The sequence below is a fragment of the Lissotriton vulgaris genome, chromosome 7 (assembly GCF_964263255.1).
Source record: "Lissotriton vulgaris chromosome 7, aLisVul1.2, whole genome shotgun sequence".
In the NCBI taxonomy this organism is placed as follows: domain Eukaryota; kingdom Metazoa; phylum Chordata; class Amphibia; order Caudata; family Salamandridae; genus Lissotriton; species Lissotriton vulgaris.
In genome coordinates, this window is record NC_141695.1 from 945643885 (window position 1) to 945662781 (window position 18897).

General features: G+C 46.4%; 1 long non-coding RNA gene across 1 annotated transcript in view; it reads right to left on the reverse strand.

Moving 5' to 3' along the window:
• Window positions 1–1873: 1873 nt before the first annotated feature.
• Window positions 1874–18897, reverse strand: part of LOC147702790 (uncharacterized) — a 49688-nt gene continuing 32664 nt past the window's right edge. The window contains exons 2-3 of the long non-coding RNA XR_015297246.1: window positions 3943–4053; window positions 1874–2545 (exon numbers count right to left, since the gene is read on the reverse strand). This is a non-coding gene — a long non-coding RNA (uncharacterized LOC147702790). The remainder of the gene's footprint in view (window positions 2546–3942; window positions 4054–18897) is intronic.

Below are 18897 nucleotides of genomic sequence, written 5' to 3' on the forward strand. Positions count from 1 at the left end.
TGGTCCAACCGCTGTATTGGGAGCATGGTGGTCTGACCATTTTGGGACCCCCGCAACCACCAGGGATCTTCTCCGGCACTAGTGGATAGGCATGTGCTATCCTTAAGTTGGCTGATGTACGGATGTTGGACCTGTATTGTTATGTTCATACAGTTGGTTTGTATATTGCAAAAGCTTAATAAAATGTTTCACAAAAAAAGAGAAAAAAGAAAACCAAGGGAGGTTGAAAGCCTGACTCCTCTCCAAAGGATAACCAACCTCCCACACAGTTAACTGACATGAAGCTGTAGTCGAGTGAAACACAGTCTCCAGCCAATGGAACTGGAAGAAATCACCACCAGTCTGCAGACACAGGTCTTACACAATAGATAACCACTATAAAGACCGCCATAATGCTGTATATTATCATCTAAATATCGGCAGTAACACAGCTAAGGAGGGAGCTCACAAAGCGCCTGCCATCTTGGGTCACACGCACTCCTGTGTCTCTCCAGAACCCATGACTTCGAACCACATAGACTTAAAGGATGTGGCGTTATGGCAAAGGCTGTCAACTTTGGAACTGTCAGAATCAGGTTCCAGTCTCGGTGTCGGCTGACCATCTTTTGATTCTGGGCAAATCACTTAATTTCACTGTGCCAGGAAAAATAAAGTGACCTTGTGTAATGTATCGGGTGCTCAGATATAAGTACTTGAATATATCTGGGTGACTTTGCACTATATAAAATTCAGTAGCGGCTGCTACCCAATGAGTGTGGGGAGGATGAGGGGGGAGGAGGTACAGAATAAAAATATAAACCCACTCACCTAGATGTGGCTGTAACGGCCGCAGCCTCCCCTCCACACTCTTCTCTTTTTCCAGGCAGCAGGAAGCACACACCCTCACTTGACCAATTACAATTCTGGCATACAGCAGCGTTGTGATTGGTCTGAGCAATAGTTCGGTGTTCAGGTAGGGGCTTGGAGGCTGTACATGTTCTCCACCCAGGCTGTAATGCAGCCCTGGGTGGAGAACATGCAAAGTGTGCTTGACTGTTTTGCCAGCCCGAGACGGCGGGTCAAAATATCATGCACCCTTAGGAAGTGCCAACCACTCCTCCCCACGCTCTAAACATGCCCAGGCCCGCCTGCCCCCAACCAACTGAGCCAGCATGGTTAAACAAAATGATAGCGTTGAGTTATGATAATTTTATTTTTCCGTTTTGAATTGCTCAGTGAGCAGTGGGGCAACACTCCTCTGCCTTAGCGGTGGACCCGCCACTGATAAAATTGGAGAAAAAAAGAGACATAGTATCAGGCAAGCTGGACACACCTGCATGAACCACACACAATAAATTTGGTTCCGAGACATATGGCAAGGTCCATTTTTACTTTAGAGCTCTCCAGTGGGTTACCCATCACAGACACTCTCACGTAGATTTGGGAGAAGGTCACAAGACCTCCCTCTTTGAAATACACACCATAAGGACCTTCCTTCAACACACACATTAATCCATGAACAAAACCATTGACTGTATAAGTGGCAATGCACTATTTACTACTCTGGCTCACAATTCTTTGCACACTTCACTAACTACTAACTTCTAAGCACAAAAATGAATTGTTTTATTAATGTACCTGCAAGTGTACAGTATGCAAGGGTCATAACCTGAAGCAGCACTTCAAAGAAGCACTTTAAAGTGCTAATACTGGCAAACTGGCTTTCAGGAACTTAAGAGACTCTCTGGCATACTATTGCCTCCCATATGGCAATACTCTCAGTACCTCAACTCAGAACCAAACTGCGTCCTTGGTTGGGAGGCTCCCAGTCTTTTTAAAGGGACAACATTAACATATCTCAAAAGGGAAATGGGGACTGTGGGGCAGCAGATCTAACTTCAGGTTCAATCCATTGGAGCAATGGTGAACCTGGAGACACCATAGGGCCTGAGAGCAGAGAGCAAACAGAAAGCAGGGAGACTGGAGAGACATGGTGCCCCATCATTGTTGCTGCTTCTACTGCGGAGAGGCACACTGCACGTTTATGCTTAGAGGTGTTTTAGCCTTACTGTGCTAAGGGCCTGTAGTGGCTTTTGTTGTGTCCATTACATCATCACACCTGGGCTCTTCGCAACAGAAAGACGAGAGCTTGCAATGTTATTACATTCGAGTGTAGTCTTTTAATGTGTGATTAAATCGGAGCGCATCTGACTCTCCAAAGTGTGAGGATGAATGAGTTGAAGTTGAAAACAGCAAGACTGAATTCCAAGTCTCAATGAGTGAGCGGAGTGATGAGGAATGCGTGTACACCAGCATGCAAACTCTTCCCTCGAAGGACGTAGTCAACTGTTGTCATTTGCTATATGCACGCCAATGTCTCCATCAGCAGCTTAAACCTCCTGTCATGGCATAACTGCGTGCTGTAGACAAATCTTCACAACATGTCCGCCGGCGGCTGCTTAGACCTCCACCTTCCTGGGAAGCCCTGCTCGCGGCTGCTGCTTCGAAAGGTCACTGGTCACTGAAACATTCTGCTCGTGTTTACTTTCTTCCCGATCGTCTCCACCTGCATAAAAGAGGACTAGAGATGGTCACAATGCCCCAGCTCAACCATGTGGTCAGGAACTAATAGATGTTCACTGCACCATTGGAATATCTTTTATTTGCATGGAAGTGGACGATAGTTCCAAACAAACCCTGTACAAACCCAGACAGCCTTGCATGTATGGTCTGACAACACCCCCCCCCCCCCCCCCCATGCAGGCTAGTCGGGCATTGCTATTAAATAACATGACGTACCTCCATTTTTTGCACAATAAAGTGCATGTATACATCGATTCTTGCAACCTATGGCTATATTTTCTCCCCTGGCATCAACCTATTATTATAATTTCTTCCTTTGAATCCAAGCTGTGCTTCGACTTTCATCCCCAGGTTCCACCCTCTTCCTGTCATTGAATCACCTGGCACCAACCTCTCCCTAACCTTACTTCAACTGTCTCTATCCTCTGCCTGGGCTCTAATCCCCTGGCTCCAAACCCCCCTTGTCCTCTCATCCATTGGCTCAAACCTCTCCCTGCCGTTTCATCACCTGACTCCAACCTGCCAATGTCCTTTCATACCCTAGCTCCACAACCTCCCCCTTCTTTTTATCTGCTGGCTCAAACCTCTCGACGTTCTCTCACCTATTGACTTCCACCTCTCCCTGTCATTTTATCCCTTGGCCCCAACCACCCTCTGTCCTTTCACCCCCTCCCTGCAAACTTTCTCTTTTCATTCCTCTCTTGGCTCAAACGACCCCTTGACCTTTCATCCCCTGGCTCCAGCCTCTCTCTTTTCGTTCTTCCCCTGAAACCAGCCCCTGTCCTTTGATACCCTGGCTCAAATGTCTCTCTACTCTTCCATGCCCAGGTTCCAAACTCCGCCTGTCATTTCATCCATTGGCTCTATCCAACGTCTCCTGCCTCCAGTGTCTCCCTGTCCTTTCATTCCGTAGCTCAAACCGCACCTTTTCTTTACTCTACCTGCCACTTCATGCCCAGGCTCCAAATTCTCACTCTCCCCACCTCTTTCTACCTTTACCTCCTATCTCCAGTACTTAATTTGTAAAGAAATAAGTGCCAGGGTTCTTGTCAGGAGACCACAGCAGCTTGCACTACCCTTTGCGCTACTAATGACAATTCAGACTTTTTATAAATAAACAAAGACTAATACCTACCACCCAAGCTATTTTTATAACTTTGGGTGGCAGGTATTGGTCATTTCCTTATGTATATAGAATTATTAAACAACTGTTGTTGTGTTCGTCACAAAATTGGGCTAACAGCACCACCATGCGACTGGCTGTCATCAGTCCCAGTGTTAACAATTAAGTGCGGTGCCGAGCACCGGAAATCACTGGCTCAAATTAAGCACTGTCTATCTCTCCCTTAAAATTTTCAATTGTCAAAGTTTTGAACTTGCCTGAAAGCCTAGGTGCTGAAGGTGATGATGTACACTGTCCAGGATTCGCCTCCCGTCAAAGATGAAAGCTGGCTTCAACATTGCATTATAGATTCTGCCATAGTCCAGTTCCTAGAGGTAAACGATAGCGTTGAGCACACAAAAAAGATACACTAAAAAGGAATCAAGGCAGCTGTGACTGATAGAAATTCCAGATGACCAGTTACAATTGGCTTCTGCTGAATCCGTTTGTTAGACTGTGGATTTTTGTGCACAAACCCTACTGCTTTGGGGAAAAAAATCAGTTATTCTGGAACTGGCTTTGTTCCAATTATGCCTAGTTGATCTATGTATTTTACTATGGAAATTCAGTTTCTTATGCCAACTAGATACAGAGTAGTTCATTGTTAAGGATGCAAATGAATGTAGTAGAAAACATTTGTAAATGCTGTTTTTTTTGTTTTTTACTAAAATCAATGTTTATTACCCATTTGTGCTTTAAGACCCTGCACCATTGGTTTTCTCCTAATTTTGCTTGTATTCAAAATGTAAAGGTATTTTAGGGTTACACTAGGCCCCTCACTGTAGTCTTTTCTACTATATATCTTGATCTTTAAAAGCAGAAAATAAACATTTTCAGTGTCCTCGAGGACACATCACACACAGATTAAACAGTTCTTATACTTATACACTTTACGGTATGTGCTTTCAGGGGTGGCTTCTCCGTGATGGCAGAGAAGCGTCGCCCACTGCTCAGTGACAGCAGATTCAAACACATGCAAAACAAACCAATAAAACAATATTATCCTCATTTTATTTTTATTTTCACCTGCAGACTGCCAGTGAGCCAGGTCGTAGGGCGGGGCGGGGTCACCCTGTGACATCAGCTGCAGCAGGGAGGAGGAGGAGTATCGGGTATTGTAAATGCGCGTGTCAGTTTGGCTGGCCATCTTAGGATGGCCAAACCGACATGCGCACTTAGCATTTCTCCAACCCAAGCCGTGCTGCACAGCAGAGTATAGAACACACAGGCTCCCAGGCCCTGGCTGAGCGGCAAACCAGGCAGTTCAGACCAATCTCAGAGCTACTCTCATGCTGGGTAATAGTATTCCCTGCATGAGAGCAGCTGGAGAGGAGCAAGGTGGCGGCTGCAGCGGCAGGTAAGTGGTATTTTATCATTTATAATTTATCTTTTTTATTTGTTTTTGTTTTTGCATTTCTCCCGCGCTGGCTGCTACACCACTTCGCATCTCTAGCAGCCGCCATTATATGCTCTCCCTGCCAAGTCTCTCTGCTCCCAAAGCTCGCCTGTGATGGAAGCTGTTTGTATATGGCTATGAAAGACACCTTAAAAGTGATTTTGGACTCCATTATGAGGTCCCCCGATTTATGTTCGATGATATGGGTGGGAGGTGGTTGTTCTAGAATCTTCAATTTCGTTTTGAATCCCCGCAGCTACATCAGAGAATTACAAGTTATTTTCTCCCGAATGGGAAATAAATAATAACTCAGTATTTGTAAAGCGCAAACTAATCACCCCTAAGGGTCTCAAGGCGCTGGGCCATCATGAAGATTAAGTGAGCTATTGCCCAGAGTCACATGGCGCTGGGCTGAGCTGCTGCCGGCGCCGGGGAACGAACCGTGAGCCCCATGCTCCGGAGTCAACCGCCCTCACACATGGATTAGAGAGCACCATGCTTTATGCCTTTCTGGAGAAATAACAGGCTCATGTCTGCACCCATTTAAGGGCCATAGGCAGGAGTGAATGCTTGGGAGGAGGGGCGGCGCAGATATCCAGATGATGACACCAACATGAATAGAATTAAGAAAGGGTTAGAGGCAGTGTGGTTGAGGATTCCACCTGAAGCAATGTTTAAGTTTTAAAGAGCACAATACGTTTTCTACTACATTTCATTACCTCGGTATTATTTTACATTTTTTGGCATAATGTGAGACAAATGAGGCACTTTATATAACATTGATAACATCTGAATAATTTAAAGGCACATTTACTATATGTCGTGTGTGGTCTGTTTTGGGCCTAACAATGCTATGGGCGATTTCTCCATCTGATTTTACTTATAAATATATGCAAGTAGGTTAATAATAAAATGCAGAAAGAAAACTTATTGCATCTATATTTCCTAGTAACACTGCCCCTCTACCCTACACAAGACTTAGGTTTATGTATTTCAATGCCATTCTGACCACCAAAACACAATATTGGTCCATGTACATCTCATTTTTTCAAAAAATGTTCCCTGCAAAGTGCGTACCTCTCGGACATATCAAAAACCTAACAACACTGTGTCATAGTCACCCCAAGGGACATCTATGTGTAGAGGTGACAGTGTTATCACCGGGTCTTTTCCAGCTGCAAATCTTCAAATTAAACACCAAGTATTGCCTAAACTGTTGCATATACGTGGCACACATCACACATATTCACAGTATGCAGACCCCGGCTGTACGCCCCCTATGGAGGCCTCTGATATTTGCATGTTATTACTGAAGCCTCAGATTACACCTACGCCCTCTGCATAGCTCAAAGCCATGCATATTGAGCATATATGTGTAGCTTGCATGCATCGACTGAGAGCTATACTATATGTATAGGACTTAATACAATCCATTGAAGAAAAGAAGCAAAAAAATGACAAAACACTGTACTAACTAGCGGGGGCAAGCGTTCCCTTTAAAATGTGCCTCATGCTACACTAATTTGAAAAATACTATCCAAATAGCACATCGTGGGTACAACCCTTATTTTTGATGGCCAGACGGCCAGAAGTATCTTGGCAGTCAGTCCCACCGTGTCACTGGGATATGCTTTGGGCTCAGTTTATTAATACATGGTTTCACTATAACAGACACATTTTGGTTATTACTTGAGTTTTAAATAGCGCTGGCTAGACCCGGAGTTTTCAGAGCGCTTTACATGTGGAGATATACATAGGTTACAAGTTAAACATTGTTACAGAAGGTACGTCAATTACAAGTTACATCTGTTGGTTCAAGGCGTGTAGAGGGTAAGGGGTAATGTAAAAGGGCAACGGGGAGGGAGATTAAGCGGAGAATCAAAATTTGCCTAACTTACGTAACGGTAAGTTTCAATTCTATTAAGGACACGGAGGCGAGGATTATGCTATATCTTCCTTCGCTTTATTAACATAAAGACTCCACAGCAGCTTAGGAAAAGATATAATAAGAAAAAAAAATGCTTTAAACATAAAGCATTGACGTAATGTTCAACAAATCAACAACAACTCCCAAGAGTCTCTTTGCATAACAATAGTCCATAGTCCTTCTACTCTGTCCATCATCACTATATAACCGGACTTTCCATCATCTTCCTCCTCTTTCTTCGCGCAGATCACGCTTGAGCCTCATTGGTCCGGTTTAGCACCGTCATTGCCTGTCGAAAAAGGAACAGCATCAGCGAGGTGGTCAGGAATGCGACAACAAGGCGAGGAGCATTCAGTGATTAATACAGTACCGACAACGTAAAGGAAAACGCTTTACTTACTGCCATACGGGTGGGTAGAGACACCACTGTAGCCTGGGTGGGATAATCCTCGCCTCCGTGTCCTTAATAGAATTGAAACTTACCGTTACGTAAGTTAGGCAAATTTCGATTCTATGTCAGGACCGGAGGCTTCAGATTATGCTAGTTTAAAGCTTACTTACCACCAACTGGGCCAAATCCACCACCGGCTTAAAATAAAACCTCTTGAAGGTGGAATCCGAGGACCAATCCGCCGCTCGCATTAGGTCCTCCAGACGAGCACCCACCGAGAATGCCTTAGAGGCCATGGCTCCCCTGGCAGAGTGTGCTCCAAAGAGAGAAGTATTGATGCCCGCTTCTTGCATGACCCACCGCACCCACCGAGCAATAGTGGGGGAGGAGACAGCTTTGTGTGGCTTCCGCAGGGCAATCAACAACTGACGCTCGCCCGGAGGGCGCAGATCCAAGGTCAGGTCCTCATATGCTTTGAGGCATTGAGGTTCCGTGACAATTGTAAGTGGTGTTTTTTAACTCGCACGAATATGGTCGAGTCTAGTATCTATGAACCGCAAATGACGAGTTTTGTAAGTGTGCGCAGTTTCGCTGTGCTAACTTAAACCGTTCGTTTGTTATGTGGGTTTGTCATCTGTACCCACGGGTTCCATCTTAGATACGGCATCCATTTTGTCTCTTGCCCTCAAGTAGCCAGCGAACGGACGCTGTCCGCTTCGCGACCCTGGGACTCCCAAGATATGGCGGAAGACGCATGTTCTTTGTAAGTGTCTTTATGACGAGGGGGATGCTACTGTAAGGCAGATGGCGCCGCTCGAGGCTCATCTTGCCGCACGGGCTTATTGTCTCAGTCGTGCATCTCATTAGGCACGTCCCTTTGATGCCTGTATCTCGTGCTTCTCGACACTCCCCTTTTACACCCTTTCCGATCTCCCTACTGTCTCCGTCTTCCTCTGCACCTGTCTTCGTTCCTATTTCGATCTACTTTACTGCTGATTGGAATTTGCTAATGGTGGGAAGATGGGTTTTTACAGTTGGGAACCGCCAAATGTTTCCGCACTTATGTTCCGGATCTTGTGTGTTTCAAAGTGATCTAAGCGACCCCTCTGAGAGCGACTTGTGGGAACCAGGTTGTAAACTATTGTGTATCATGTTATCCTATGGGTAAAAACTGTATAAAAGGAGCGATCCACAAATACAATTTGAAGCAGTCTCCCCGAACTACACTCGATGTACTTCCTGTGACTTCTGTGTTCCCTGCAGTAAATAAACCTTGACTCTTTGACGCCGAAGGAAGTGTCCCGTGTCTCTGTGACTTGTACGCCGGAGCAGGTTACCCACGAAGGTTTCAGGTGTTGTGCCCTGGCACCGCTGGGTCCAAAGAACCCAGTCCTTCAGTTGGCGCCCAACGTGGGGCTGCATCAGTGGTACCGGTCCAAGCCCGACGATCGTGAGGAACTTCGTGTGAAATCTCCGAGGGAAGGTGCACCCCGCTTCATCGATCCTGTTGTCGAAATAAGTGGCCCGAAGACTTTTCCCGCGAAGATTCCCGCCTCCTAACGGCTGCGACGGACTGCTGCCCTGACTGTAGACCTGTTTTGGCGCCTGGCGTAGACCTTGGTATAGCGAGACGATTGACGGGCCTTCCTGAGGACGCCATTGATCTTTGAGTTAAGTATTTGTGGGTCGCTCCCAGAGTTCTTGGTTGTAGACACTTTAGCGAGTGTCTTTGTTGTAAACACTTTAGCGAGTGTTTTTGTTGTAGACACTTTAGCGGGTGTCTTTGTTGTACACGCTGTGTGAGTGTTTTTGTCGGTGACACTTTGCTAGCGTACTTTGTTGTTGTTGTATTTGTTTGACGACTGCAGCCGCCAAAGACCGAGGGTTTAGTTCTTTGCTGGGACTTGGTAAATCCCGAAATCCCGTAACCCTTGAAGTTTGTGAAACTCGGCTAGTGTGCAAGATGCCTGGTCGCAGTACTTTGTTCAGTTGCTTTAGACCTTGTGGTGCGGATTCCCTGCTGGAGGACTCGTGTCCGATACCTCCGGTTGGAACTCCTACATATGACTTATATAGCAAACATGGGCTAGGCCCGATTGCTTTTAACGATTATTGGATCAAATATACAAAGAAAGACGGCGATCTTCGTTGGCCACCTCACGGTAGCTTCGAAGCGTCGATCTTAGATAATTTGGAAATAAAGTTGTTCGAACGTAAATCAAGGCCGGCCATGTTTGATGCCTTTCGGTTCTGGCGCAAAGAAGCCCGACAGAAAGAGATCAGACAAAATAAACGTAGTCAGCGAGATACTGTTGCTACTATAGTGAAGAAAGCTGAGCAGTTTCAGCGTGATAAGGAGGATAAGGATAAGGAAGTGTTTGAGAGATTACAGCGTATGTCCATAGACAAATGCTATCCTGTTTTGCCTACGGAGTCGGATAAGAAGGAAGAGGCAGTTGAGGATTCTTTAATGTCCTATCTTATGAAGTCGCCACCTCCGTACGTACAGGGTACCGCAGCTCCTGTGGTCCCTGCCGTACCTGTTCTTCCACCTGTTATTCCTCCACCAGTTCCTCAACCTGCACCTGCTCTTCCGACTGTTCCTGCTCCTTTGCCTATTTCTATTCCTACTGCTCCTCCGCTTCCACATACTCCTGTTCCCGCTACTGCTCACGCTACTGCTCCTGTGTTGTTAACCCCTGTTGCTGCTAACGTCTCTACTCCTTCTCTTGTTAGTCCTGTGTCTTACTCTTCTCCCTCTACTCGTAATCGTGATTCTCCCCTTGCGACAAACTTCTTTCAGTCGCTCGGACCTGTTTTTGGGTCTGCAGGTTCTGATGGTCCACAGAGACGTAGCCAGCTTCCTGGTAATAGAGAACGTGTTGCGCTATACAATATGGCGATGGGTTGGATGATAAACCCTGTTAGAAATCCACCTCGTGTTGTCCTCGAAACGTTTGATCAATTCAACATACCTACTCAGAGATATGTGTTTGATGAAATGTGCAAGTTCTTACATGATCAGATAGCGGCCAATGCGCCTGACGAGGTGCTGACCGCCCTGTCTGAACTCCGGCTTCAGTTCGCAACTGGACTGATAGTCGACACTAATGTCCGACGTGCTATTGAGCGGTTGCTATCTCTTCGTCCCGCTCCTATTCCTCATGCATTGTTCGTTGAGGACATTGAACAACGAGATGGGTCTGGCCAATATCCTATGCGTGAAGTTCCGCCAGTTTGGGTACCCGCTGATAATACTAATGCTAATGCTCCAATACCAGCACATTTCCAGAGAGTGTGGATACACCTCCCTTGGAAACGATCGGAAGTGCTTCAGGTGAAACAAACTTTGCCTGATCCTCGCAAAAATCCTGCGGGGTATTACAAAGAATTATCGCAGCTCGTAGACGCTACGATAATGAATCTGGCCGATATCGACATGTTGTTTGGCAATGTCGTACCGCAACCGGTATGGGCCAAGATTCGTCACCAAGATCACGCGAATGAATTAGGTGGTGATTGGGCTGCCATTACAGCGGCAGACGCTGGACAAGTGGCTGCTACTAAACCCGATCAGTTGATTGAACTTCTTCCCCAGCGAATCATTACATTAATGAAAACGCTTATGCCAGCTATGAGGGTAAATTGGGACAAGTTGTCAGCCTGTAAGCAGAAGAAAGATGAGAGTGTTTCAGACTTCTTTACGAGGTTCGAGGAAACATTCGTCGATCATAGTGGGCAGGATATGGGTACTGAGGGTGGACAGAGGTTGTTTGTGGATAAATTCGTATCGAACTTATTGCCCGACTTGAGCCATAAATTGAAAAATTCAGAAAGTTCATGGGCCGTTTCTACCTCAGCTCAGATATTGGCTACGGCACAATATTACGAAAATAGAGAAAAAGAGGAAAATGACCGTGCCGATAAAAAGACGAAAGAGCTGAAAACTAAAGTGTTGTTACAACAAGCATATCCGCCGCGTTCTAATCAGAATGCGCCTCAGCAGAATAGATCGCAGTCGCAATCGAATCGATCGCAGCCGCGTAATGATTCATCTTTTCAGAGATCTTCATTAGGGTACAATCAATGTGCTTATTGTAGACAGGAGGGACACATTAAATTCAATTGTCCTGCTTTAAATGACCGTAGTGGTGGTAATTCGTCTAGAGGAGGTCGTGGTGGTGCACAGCACGCATCACGTGGTAGAGGTCGTGGTGCTCAGAATGATCGCTCTGACCATTCATCAAATTCTAATAACTGTTTCGATCAACGTGGATCATCGCAAGGACGATCTGCGCAGTACAATGTAGACGATTATTACGTCGATCAGGGACCTGACGATAGTAATTACTAGGACAGCCAAAGACAAGGAGAGGGAGTGGTATCAGTTCCGGTTGATCAGAGAGGGCCTTACGTCGCAGTTGCTACATCGGGCGTCGTTGAGCCTTTTCTGTTGGACACTGGTGCAGCGAAAAGTTCTATCATGCATTCGAAACTCCCTGGCGCACCTTTGTCTGGCTTAACAAATGTTTCCGTTGGATTCTCTGGCGCCCCCGTTAGCAATCCAGTTTCGCGCCCTTTGCCCCTTAAAATTGGGCCACGTGAGCTCGAAGCTCCATTGATTTTGTCTACTGGTTGTGGCGAAAATCTTTTGGGTCTGGATTTGCTTAAACGCTTGTATGCGACTTTGTATTGTTCTCCTGCGGGTGTAAAGCTTACGTTCGGAGAGAGGGTAGTCTCTCCCATGTACTTGTCCCTCGATAAGCTTCCACCGGAATTGAGTTCTCTTCCTGCATCTTTGTGGGCGACGGGTCCAAATGACGTGGGCCTACTTGATATCTCCCCTTATGTTGTTCAGTTGAAATCGAATGTGCGATTGCCACGTATTCCCCAATATCGTATCTCCCTTGATGGTGAACGAGCTTTGTTAGCGATCATCTATGATTTGATCGAGAAAGATGTCATTGAAGAAACTCGGGGAAACGTGTGCAATAGTCCTGTACTGCCCATTCTTAAACGTACTGATCCTACCAAACCGCCTGTTTATCGTTTTGTTATCGATTTACGGGAGGTGAATAAAATTGTGGTTCCTCAATTCCCTGTTGTGCCTGACATTACGGCGCTACTGACTCTGATTCCAGCTACAGCTTCATGGTTTTCGGTGATTGATTTGAAAAATGCGTTTTTCAGCATCCCGATTGCCGAAGAGAGCAGGGACCTTTTCGGTTTCTCTCTTGGTGGACGTAGCTTCCGGTTCAAACGCGCTCCTCAGGGCTACTGTGAAAGTCCATCGATTTACAGTCAAGCTTTGAAGGGTCAACTAGATGCGTTTAGGTTGCCGGTTGGTGCGGCTTTAATCCAATACGTCGACGACTTATTGGTGGCTGCTGATACTCAGGACATTTGCAAAATTGCTACAGTGTCGTTGCTGCAACATCTCTGTGAGTTAAATCACAAGGTGTCACCTTCTAAACTCCAATATTGTTGTCAAGAAGTAACCTACCTAGGTCACTTATTGTCAAAGGAGGGAAGGAGATTGACCCCAGAGAGAATTGCAGCGATTGCGCGCATGGCTGTGCCACAAACCCAAAGAGATGTGCGTGCCTTTCTAGGTATCACATCGTACTGCAGGCAGTGGATTCCTAATTTTTCATTGCTAGCGAAACCATTGGTGGCTCTTACGTGCAAGGATGTTTCGACTCCTTTACCATGGACGGAAGAATGTCAGAAAAGTTTTTCTGAATTACGTGATTCATTGTGTTCGGCTCCTGTGTTAGGTACCCCTGATTACAGTAAACCGTTCACGTTATATGTTCACGAGAGGGAAGGTTGTGCTTTAAGCGTCTTAACGCAACCTTTTGGTGGTAAGCAACGTCCATGTGCATATTTTTCCTCGACCTTAGACCCAGTAGCTAGAGCATTGCCGAGTTGTTTGAGAGCAACTGCGGCAGCTGCGGTCTCCATCCGACAATCAGCAGGATTGGTCATGGATAATATGCTTACGGTGATGGTTCCGCATGCAGTCGATACTCTTTTGAACCGTACGAAAACTCAGCACTTGACGAGTGCGAGGTTATCTGGGTACGAATTGACGCTCTTGGCAAGCCACATTCAGATAAAACGTTGTAATGTCCTAAATCCGGCAACTTTGTTACCAATTAGTGCAGAGTCAGATGCAGTAACAGAACATGACTGTTACTTGCGGACAGAGGAGGAAACAAAAGGTCGTGTGGACCTTAAAAACACCCCATTGGAAGACCCGGATGGCATCCTGTATGTGGATGGGTCATGTTTTAAATTGCCGAATGGTGATGTGACTACTGCTTATGCTGTGGTGACATTGAATACTGTTGTTGAGACTGCGAGATTGAATCAGAATTCTGCCCAAGCTGCAGAGCTGATCGCTCTTACTAGAGCATGTGTATTAGCAAAAGGTAAACGTGTGAATGTGTACACCGATAGTCAGTATGCTTTCGGTGTAGCGCATAGTTTCGGACGATTGTGGCGAGAACGTGGTTTCTTGACGTCACATGGCACGAAAATACAGCATGGCCAGCTTGTGAACGATCTTTTGGATGCATTGACTTTGCCTGCTCAAGTTGCAATTGTTAAATGTAGTGCGCATCGTAAAGTGACGGATGATGTTGGTCGTGGTAATGCGTTTGCAGATGAGATTGCTAAGGAGACTGCCCGGAACCTTAGCACTCGAATGTATGTGACGAATTCGGTTAGGTGGCCTACAGAATCAAGTATGTGTGAGAATACTATAGAGAGTGTGAAAGCAATTCAGAATGAGGCCACCGACACTGAAAAGATGAAGTGGAAAGAAAGTACGGGAAGGTTGGATGTGAATGGTTGCTGGATTGATTTGTCAGATCAGAAAAGATGGATGTTGCCTGATGCGTATGTACTGGCCGTTGTGCAAATGGCACATGGGTTAGCACATATTAGCGCGAAAGGTATTTGCAAGTTGTTGGCTGATGTGTGGAAGAATGATGGAATTACTAAGTGTGCTGAACGTTTGGTGAAGAATTGTATGGTGTGTATAATGTACAATCCTGGCAAAGGAACCCCAACTCCCCCTGGCAGTTTTGCTCCTCCTTTGTATCCCTTTGAGGTGATCCAATTGGACTTCATCCATATGGAGCGATGCAATAACCTGAAATACGTTTTGGTTGTGGTTTGCGCATTCTCCCGATGGATCGAGGCCTATCCCCTCAAAGACAATACTGCTTTGTCTACTGCGAAAATCCTACTGAAGGAATACTTTCCTCGGTATGGAATGCCTAGAGTCGTGTGGTCAGATAACGGAAGTGAGTTTGTTGGAAGTGTGATGAAGAGTGTGTGTAAGGGCCTTGGAATAAATCAGAAATTCCATAGCGCCAATCATCCCCAGTCAGCTGGATTGGTTGAAGGGTACAATGGCACCCTTAAACTAAAATTAGCGAAGATTCAAGCTACGACTGGACTTTCGTGGCCTGATGCTTTGCCTCTAGCATTACTGTCAACTAGGGCGACTGTACACTCCCGAATAGGGCTCAGTCCCTATGAAATAGTGTTCGGCCGTCCTGCGAATGTGTGGGGGGTTCCTAGGCCAGGAATATTCTCTGATCTTGAGTTTCCGATGTTGATTGATTACTTACATGACTTGACTGCTAAACTGAGGTTAATTCATCAACAGGTTTACGACGCCTTGCCGACGCAGACGGAGGGTCCAGGCCACCAGCTCCAGCCCGGAGATTGGGTGGTTACCCGAAATTTTTCACGAAAAAACAATCTGGACCCTCGCTTCACCGGACCTTACCAGGTGCTCCTGGCCACGAGGACTGCCGTTCGTCTTGAGGGGCGGAAAAATTGGGTACATGCTACCCATTGTAAGCGAGTCCCTATTCCTTTGTCGGCAGACCCGTGGGTAAGGAAAGGCATTGCGTCAACAGAAACAGAAACATTGCCGGCGTTTGTACCTTTTAGCGACGCACAGCTTGTTGGAGAACCCTCAGCGCAGCAGAAAGCCACTGTTGAACATTTGTCAGCAAGAGACTCAAGACCAGACCAACGAACTGATCAGCAGGACGCTGTCTCTTCGACAGATCCTTTGTTCGACGTGCAGACACGTCCCGGGAAACATCGATATTCTTTGCGATCTCACACTAAGGACAAATAAAAATTTGCTTGCTTTGCTGAAATTGATAACTGCAATATCTTCGTTTCCCATGATCAACTTTGAACATTCGTATCATTGAAAATTGTTTTGTATATATATATATATCAAGCTTCTTCCTTGTATCTTTTTCTTCCACAGCTGAGAAATATTGTGCTAATATATACATATTGTGTATTGAGGGCCGTAGGGCCGCGCGCGTACTTCCTTCTGGACAGTAGGTCTTGACACTAGGTTAAAGACCGTCGGTTCCTAGGAACTCCTGGGGATTGACTATTGCTGCACAGAACGAAGTGCGTCAAGAAACGTTGCGGACGGTCGTAGGGAAATGGCATTTTCGAAGCTGAATGATTTGGAAGGAGCTCAGGCATATAGAGTCAAGCTGCAGAAACTTAGTCGTACGAAATGTTTTGTATCCCAGTTGTTTGTTTTGTTTTTAACTGCTTCTGCATTTTTGGCGGGTGGGGTGTATTACACTATGTCTTACTTCTTACTTCCTACCCCTACTCCTACTCCTTACCCTAACATTACTTCTACTGCTTCTCCTCATTCCTTTCATATGTTACCAGAACACGAACAGGCTAGACGTGTAGAATTCCGCAACAATTCCTTTATCCAGCTCCTCCATCAGCATCAGTTAGTGGTTAACACTACTAATTGTTGGGTGTGTGGGTTGATGCCACATACTACGGGTAAGGGAATTCCATATCTGGTGTTACCGTATAGTTCCCAAGGGTCAGCTCGAGCATTCCAAACAATGCTTCGAAGCGCACTGGGTTTCCACCCCACTCCAGAACAACGTTCCCCCAACGCTGGTCCTACCTCGTATCAGTGGGTGCTATCGATGGCAATAGAGGAGATGGAAGATGAGATCCATGATCCTTTTCTTATCCCTAAAGAAGAGGTACAAGCCTATAGGGTCCTAAGTAGAGGGGAATATAGTATGTTCATTAATGAAAAGCAGCTTAAAAGCTCGTCTCCAATATGGGTCGTACCCCACACTGGTAATCTTTGTCTTGTGGGTCGTGGCTCGCAAGCCTCACTTGGAGTAAGTGCTTGCACTGAAAGTTACGTTTTGCCAATGTCCCCGTCCCCTGTGTTTCTGGCTGCCAAGGGTACATACTTTATCTGTCATGATCGTGCATACACATGGTTGCCCGCAGACTTCATGGGCTCATGTTTTGTTGCAAATCTGTTGCCTCCGACGTTTACTGTAGATGCCGATTATCATAAGACTAGAGTTGTACGAGGCGTAATTAGCGAAGAGGATACTGCCGGTCAAGAGGCAGGAGACTTTTTCAAGGGTTTCCTCCCGTTTTGGGGACCTATGGTTAATAGTAGGAACCTGAGACATTTGACTCGAGTGGTAGAATCGACAGCTAACATTACTGCCAGTGCCCTTGGTAATATCACCACAGAACTTCAGGCGGAGAGACTTATGACATTACAAAACCGTATGGTTTTAGATGTTGTCTTAGCAGATCGCGGTGGGGTATGTAAAGTGATCCATTCGAGCTGTTGCATTTTCATTCCAGATAATGCTCCTACTGTCTATCAAGCCATCTCGAAGTTGCACAAGATCTCCGAATCCATACACGTGGATGTAGGGGATTGGACGCTACTTGGTTGGTTTTGGGGCCTGGTGTCGACTTGGGGTTGGAAGATTCTGACGATCATCGGGGTTGTGGTAGTGTTCCTGTTCACGTGTTGCCTTTGTGTGCAGTGTGGTCCTGCCTTATGTGGCCTCTGTGCTACAACGTGTATGAGACAACCATCTGTTACCAAGGGGACTCGGTTGGACAGAGCTATGCTACAACGACATCTTGATGGTCTGATGAATATCGAGTATGATTCCGACTAGTGCTTGCCTACATGAGGGCAAAAGGAGCGTCTGAGGTTCCGTGACAATTGTAAGTGGTGTTTTTTAACTCGCACGAATATGGTCGAGTCTAGTATCTATGAACCGCAAATGACGAGTTTTGTAAGTGTGCGCAGTTTCGCTGTGCTAACTTAAACCGTTCGTTTGTTATGTGGGTTTGTCATCTGTACCCACGGGTTCCATCTTAGATACGGCATCCATTTTGTCTCTTGCCCTCAAGTAGCCAGCGAACGGACGCTGTCCGCTTCGCGACCCTGGGACTCCCAAGATATGGCGGAAGACGCATGTTCTTTGTAAGTGTCTTTATGACGAGGGGGATGCTACTGTAAGGCAGATGGCGCCGCTCGAGGCTCATCTTGCCGCACGGGCTTATTGTCTCAGTCGTGCATCTCATTAGGCACGTCCCTTTGATGCCTGTATCTCGTGCTTCTCGACACTCCCCTTTTACACCCTTTCCGATCTCCCTACTGTCTCCGTCTTCCTCTGCACCTGTCTTCGTTCCTATTTCGATCTACTTTACTGCTGATTGGAATTTGCTAATGGTGGGAAGATGGGTTTTTACAGTTGGGAACCGCCAAATGTTTCCGCACTTATGTTCCGGATCTTGTGTGTTTCAAAGTGATCTAAGCGACCCCTCTGAGAGCGACTTGTGGGAACCAGGTTGTAAACTATTGTGTATCATGTTATCCTATGGGTAAAAACTGTATAAAAGGAGCGATCCACAAATACAATTTGAAGCAGTCTCCCCGAACTACACTCGATGTACTTCCTGTGACTTCTGTGTTCCCTGCAGTAAATAAACCTTGACTCTTTGACGCCGAAGGAAGTGTCCCGTGTCTCTGTGACTTGTACGCCGGAGCAGGTTACCCACGAAGGTTTCAGGTGTTGTGCCCTGGCACCGCTGGGTCCAAAGAACCCAGTCCTTCAGCATTGCACGACACACAACTTAGGAGTCTCAAGAAAAGCTGGATATGAAATAGAACGCGACGACGTTTTCGTGCGTCGGCCTACTGTAAAAGTAACCCCATCCGGGGAAAAGATGCATGCAGAGACATCCAGTGCGCGCACGTCAGAGACGCGTCTACAAGAAACCAGACATAACAACATGGCTAACTTCGCCGACAGCTCTTTAAGAGACAGATAGGAATTGGCCGGCCACGACAGGAACAAATTCAGAACCAAACTGACGTCCCAAAGGACGGAGTACCTGGGTTCCGGAGGCAGGGCGAGGCGGATAGCCCGCAGAAGCCGGCACACAAAAGGATGTTCCCCTACTGGATGGCCATCGATGTTGTCATGGCCAGCCGAAATCGCCGATCGAATAGCATTGATCGTCCTATACGCCAGGCCCTTGTCGGCCAAATGTGCCAGGAAATTCAGCACGGGAACGAGGCCTGCGACCAAGGGATCCAGATCCCT